The sequence below is a fragment of the Primulina eburnea genome, chromosome 15, assembly GCF_022965805.1.
Source record: "Primulina eburnea isolate SZY01 chromosome 15, ASM2296580v1, whole genome shotgun sequence".
In the NCBI taxonomy this organism is placed as follows: domain Eukaryota; kingdom Viridiplantae; phylum Streptophyta; class Magnoliopsida; order Lamiales; family Gesneriaceae; genus Primulina; species Primulina eburnea.
The window spans coordinates 9447619-9453618 of NC_133115.1; positions in this window are offsets into that span (position 1 = coordinate 9447619).

Here is a 6000-nt window from a genome sequence, read left to right on the forward strand (position 1 = left end):
AAGGTTATCGTTGTTTAGAACCTCGGACTCGACAAGTTTTTATATCACGACATGTGATTTTCAATGAAGAAGTGTTTCCTTACAAGCCATCCAGTTCTTCACCTACTTCTTCGGAGCTTGTCTTATCTGAATTCCCTTCTATGGATGAATGGATTGGAGTTGATCAAAAGGAACTACCAGCAACCAATATCCCAATATCAATTTCAGAAAGTACTCTGCCCATTAAAAATATAGATTGTTATGATCCTATTTTTCTTGCAGGGGCATCTCAATCTGATAATTCTTGTGCTACAAATATAGGACCACAATCTCTTGACAACTCATTTGATATATGCCAAAATGACGAAATCAGCTCTCTTGAAGACTCATGTCCAAGAAATGACACATCTCAACCCGAATCAGTTTCTAATCCTTCATCTTCTATGCCTCATGATGAGCAGATTGTGCTACATCCTTCATCATCAAACAATGCTACTTCTACACGACCGCTGCGTGATCGATGTCTGCCAAGTCATCTAAAAGATTATGTCCTTCTAGCTACCAGTGAAGATTCTGAACCAAAAACTCTCAAAAGGGCACTCAAAGACCCAAAATGGGCTGCTGCCATGAATGAGGAGTTGCAAGCCTTATATTCAAATGAAACTTGGCAGCTTGTCCCTCGACCACCAAATGCTAATGTTGTTGGCTCAAAGTGGGTCTTTCGCATCAAATATCATGACAACGGGTTGATTGATCGCTACAAAGCTAGATTAGTAGCAAAAGGATTCACACAAATGGATGGAATTGATTTCAATGAAACTTTCAGTCTGGTGGTTAAACCAACCACAATTCGACTCGTTATTGCTCTTTCTATCTCTCTCAAATGGGACATGAGACAACTTGATGTGAAAAATGCCTTTTTACATGGACATCTTAAGGAAACAATTTACATGGAACAACCGCCAGGTTTTCTTGATGAACAGCACCCACATCATGTATGCTTGCTGAAAAAGTCCTTATATGGACTCAAACAAGCATCTCGTGCTTGGTTTGATCGCTTGTCACAGTTCCTTCTCCATCTTGGATTCTCTTGCAGCAAATCTGATTCATCTTTATTCATACTTCACTCTGCCACAGTTACAATCATTCTTCTTATTTATGTTGATGACGTTCTTGTCGCTGGAAATGATAGCTCACTTATACAAATGTTAATTAATCAATTGGCACATGAATTTGCGATAAAGGATTTAGGTCCTTTACATTATTTTCTCGGCATTGAGGTCAAGCCTTTCCCTGGTGGTCTGTTTTTGTCACAAACAAAGTATATTAAGGATTTACTTCAACGAACCAAAATGCTTGACAGCTCTCTGAACAAAACGCCAATGGTGCTCAAAGATCGGCCAACCACTCAAGATGATGAACCAGTAGATGCCTTTACATATCGCAGTATAGTTGGTGCGCTTCAATATCTTACATTCACAAGACCTGACATTATTCATTCTGTCAACCGTGTGTGTCAAAGTTTTAGTCATCCCAATATGGCTGATTTCAAGGCTGTAAAACGCATATTAAGGTACCTCAAAGGAACTCAATCCCTTGGTATTCGTTATCTCTCTCAAAGCCCGATTTCACTCTGTGGTTTTAGTGATGCTGATTGGGGTGGTTGTCCTACAACTAGAAGAAGCACAACTGGTTTTTGTGTATTTCTTGGTGCAAACTGTGTTTCTTGGTGCTCTAAGAAACAACCAACTGTTTCGAGATCAAGTTCGGAGGCTGAATATCGCTCGATGGCAGTTACCACAGCGGAGTTAACATGGTTGGTTTCATTATTGCGTGACATTGGCATTTATCTTCCTCAACCACCTCAATTATTTTGTGACAACATCAGCGCTCTTCATATGTCCATAAGTCCTATTTTTCATGCTAGAACTAAACACATTGAAATCGATTATCATTTTGTCCGGGAAAAGGTTGCTATGGGGACCTTGATCACTCGATACATTACTTCTTCGTCTCAGCCAGCTGACATATTCACAAAGCCTTTGCCTAAGAACCTGTTCAGTACTTTTCGCTCCAAATTGGGTGTTTCATTACCTCCACAGCCCAATTTGAGGGGGCATGTTGAGGAAACTCTACAAATCAGAAGGGATCAGACACATCAGCCGTGACTCAAATTCTGGAAGCATCAATGGAAAAATTAATGGAAGAATTAGTGTTATCAAATCTCAACCATGATTATGATTTTCCTTTATTTATTCTTTTGTCTAAATATAGCACTTTGCAACTTCAAGAACTCCTCTGTATATATATGCACTGTATGATTCAATAGAAAATCAAGCGAGAGAAAATCATTCTCTTCCAATTTTTCTCAGAGCCCATATCAAGGTTATCCGAGCTGAGTCATATGAATATCACGATATATATATAGATAAAGTCTCTTAAACATAAAACACGTGGACTAATATTTTATGACAAGCATACAATCCCAAATAAAACGGTATAAATTCAAAATCAACAATGTACCAAAGATAAGATCAGATGAGTCTAAATCTCATCACAAATGTCTTATTTCAAGGAACTTGTTTTATTAGAGTTTTTTTTCTTATAATGTATCTAGCTCCTCCTGAACTAACATAGGGCTATGAATAAACATTTTGCCAAAAGGGAAAACGACTTACTAGGGAGATGGATAGAAAAAAAGAAACGAGCCGAGAAAAAAATACGGTAGGGAATCACTTTTCAGTTCAGCAGAGTAACAACGCCGAAAGAAGAAAAGTGAAAATGACAAGGAAGGACCATATATATAGGAGAGTTATGGCAACAACACGATTGAAAACAATCTAACGGTCCAAATTTGGGCGAGAATCTGAGTAAACACCTCAAGAGGGTAAATCGCTGTAAGATCTCTACCTTTAGTATTTCTATCAACAGTCAGAAAGAGAGACATAAAACTCGAAATATTGATCGTCCATTTCTACGGTCTGACTTGAATTAACACAAATTTTGAACAAACACAAGTCCGGAATTAACACATGGTGCTCAGGTCGGTCACATCTCTAGCCAAATACTTGGTCTAATTTTCATACTTCTTTTAGACCAAAAAAGATGAGGTACTGATGATACCTGAAACGTCCACTATTTTTTAACTTTAAAATTCTACTATTTTTTTTTGTTCTTTATAAAATTCGAAACCTTTAATTAAAAATAACACAATCTTTCATAAATTCTAAATGCATAAAAATTCTATAAATCGTCAACCACCAACATCATACGTCAATATTTAAAAATATTCCAAAATTGAACTTCAAAATAAATCATAAATCTCAACATATAAAATCCTCAAAATCTTTTCATAGAACTTTAAATACTAATATGTGCGGGAAAAAAAATGTCCATCGGAAATGTACTGCTAGACTCGATCCACTCAAACGTCAGCACCTCCATCAAAATCATCCTCGCGTGCAACCATGCAAATCTAGCGAGTCTAATGACTCAGGACGTTGTAAATATGATTAGCAAATAATATATATGCAAGCATATGTATTAAAACATACTTTAATTTAAAATAACTTTTAAGCATAAATAAATCATATATCGTAAAATCATAAAATTGCAAAGCTTCGCATCCTTTATCATTTTAGATGAAGTTTGATCCTTGAAAGTACCTAGCCTTTTATCCTCTGGTTGACTGATCAGTTTTAGCTCACCGTAGCACATGGGACGGGCACTAGGACCGCCATGAAAATACGATCGTTGGGCTCTCTCTGGGGCCTTGTCCAGTAAACGGGCTCCCTCTGGGGTCTTTTCCCTCATGACATTCCCATAAAATTGTAAGTTCACAATTCCTTCTTAAAACGGATCCCTCACATATCCTCTATATCATTTGTCACAGTCAATTCACATCATTCAAATATTTTTTCTTTTTCTTTTTTAAATCATAAAATATCATAGCTTTCCAAAAATAGCATTTTAACAGTAAAAATTGTATCACTTTACCATAAATCATAAGATTCCATAGTTTCATCAAACTCATCATTTTATATCATTTATCATACATTATAACCATACGGGACGACGCTGCCAACCTTTATCATACTACCTAGGTATAAAATGATTGTTTTGTCCCTGAACGTAAAATTTTTCGATTTTGACTTTTCTTACTTTTATTGACTCTAGATCATCCCAAATAATTATTTAAGATTAAATTAAATTTTAGATATTTTTATTTGACGTAAATTTGATGCTTTTGATTTAATAACTTAACGACTAAACCATGAAGCATTTTTAAACCGAATAATTCAAAACATAATATTTTCTTTCCAAATTTTAAACATAAAATTTTCATTTCTAAAATTTACATGACACCTTAAAATAAACCCATAAATATTTCTTAGACATAACTTAAGCCCTCGACTAATTTCCCAATTTGTCTTTAAAACTTAGACGTACCTCCCGGTTTTAACCCGAATGAACTCAAAACTTAACAAACTTTACCAAACTTGAATCGTGACTTATTAAGAGCTAACAAACCCTTTTTCATCCCAAACCAAGCCAATTAAAACCCATAGAATAGTTTAAACAGCTACTGAAAATTCTTCACTCTTTTTCTGACACCCTAGCTTGAACCAATCATGTCTCTTCGTTCCTAGTCCTCTACCGACCCATCCATCCCTTAGCTCACCTTGATGGAACCCTAACCAAACCCCTTAGAGCCTACTAGACCATCCCTACAGCCCTTGCACGCTAGAGCCTTCAAACTCGTGCAACTTTAGACTCACACGACCAACCAAACTCAAATTTTCGTTCATATTATTTTCTTATCTTTTTCAGCCCTTAAACATGCATCTATGAATCCCTAAACATGTGAAAAATGTCTCTTCCCATTGCCCCCACCATGCAGCCCCTTTGTGCATCATAACCATGAATCTAAAAACATAAAAACTCAAGTTGTGTTCATGTTATGCCATAAAAACGAAAATAAAAAGAGGTTTTCATATTTTTCATGAAAACATGATTAAAGATACATAATATGATTTGAATTGTGCAAAAAGAAGGTTTAAAACGCCCGAAATACGAATACCGTAGCGGTGAAATTCGGTGACGAACAGATGACGATTTCAATTTTTTTTCTACATTTTTTCTTGTCAAAACCAAACCAAAAACCCATCTTGGTATGCAAAGGAGTCATGTGATCGTTGTTGGAAGGAAGAACAAGGAAGAAAGTCGACGAACGAATGAGAAAAAAAATCGAAATTTTCCCCCTTGACAATACACATAGTTTCGGCCGCTGCACTAGGAAGTTATGTGAATGAGTGTGTGCGTGTAGGTGGCGTGTGTGTGTTTAGGTCTAGGAGTCTTATTTATGAGTGAGTCTCATGTGAGACCGTCTCACAGATCATAATCTGTGAGACGGATCAACTATACCCATTTTCACAATAAAAAATAACACTCTTAGCATAAAAAATAATACTTTTTCATTAATAACCCAAATAAGATATCCGTCTCACAAATACGACCCGTGAGACCGTCTCTCACAAGTTTTTGCCCTTATTTATTTATTTATTTATCATCTTCTTTAAATAAAATAAATAATAAAAAGCTTCTTTAATCACTTAATTAATATAGGCTTAATCAACACTAGTTTTTTAATTAATAAATTAGGTCCATTAAGAATAATAAAATCATTAGGCTTGAATTAAAAAGATTTAAAATATACATTTCAAAAAATCCCCTTACAAAATACATAAAATTACTTGGTCTCACCAATTGATTTAAATTTGACCCTAAAAATGCAATAATTTTTAAAATATTTAAAATAAATATTTTCTCAACTAAAAATAAAAAATTTAGCTTTTAAAACTTTAACACTTTAATCGTCTCCGGTCTTCCGTTCCGACCAACCATCGATATTCGTCTGAAAATTTTTGAATCATGAAGTCAAACAAAATTATATATTTAATCATTTAAGAACAAAATATATCATTCATGCATCCAAAATCGTTTAATTAAAATATTTTAGCA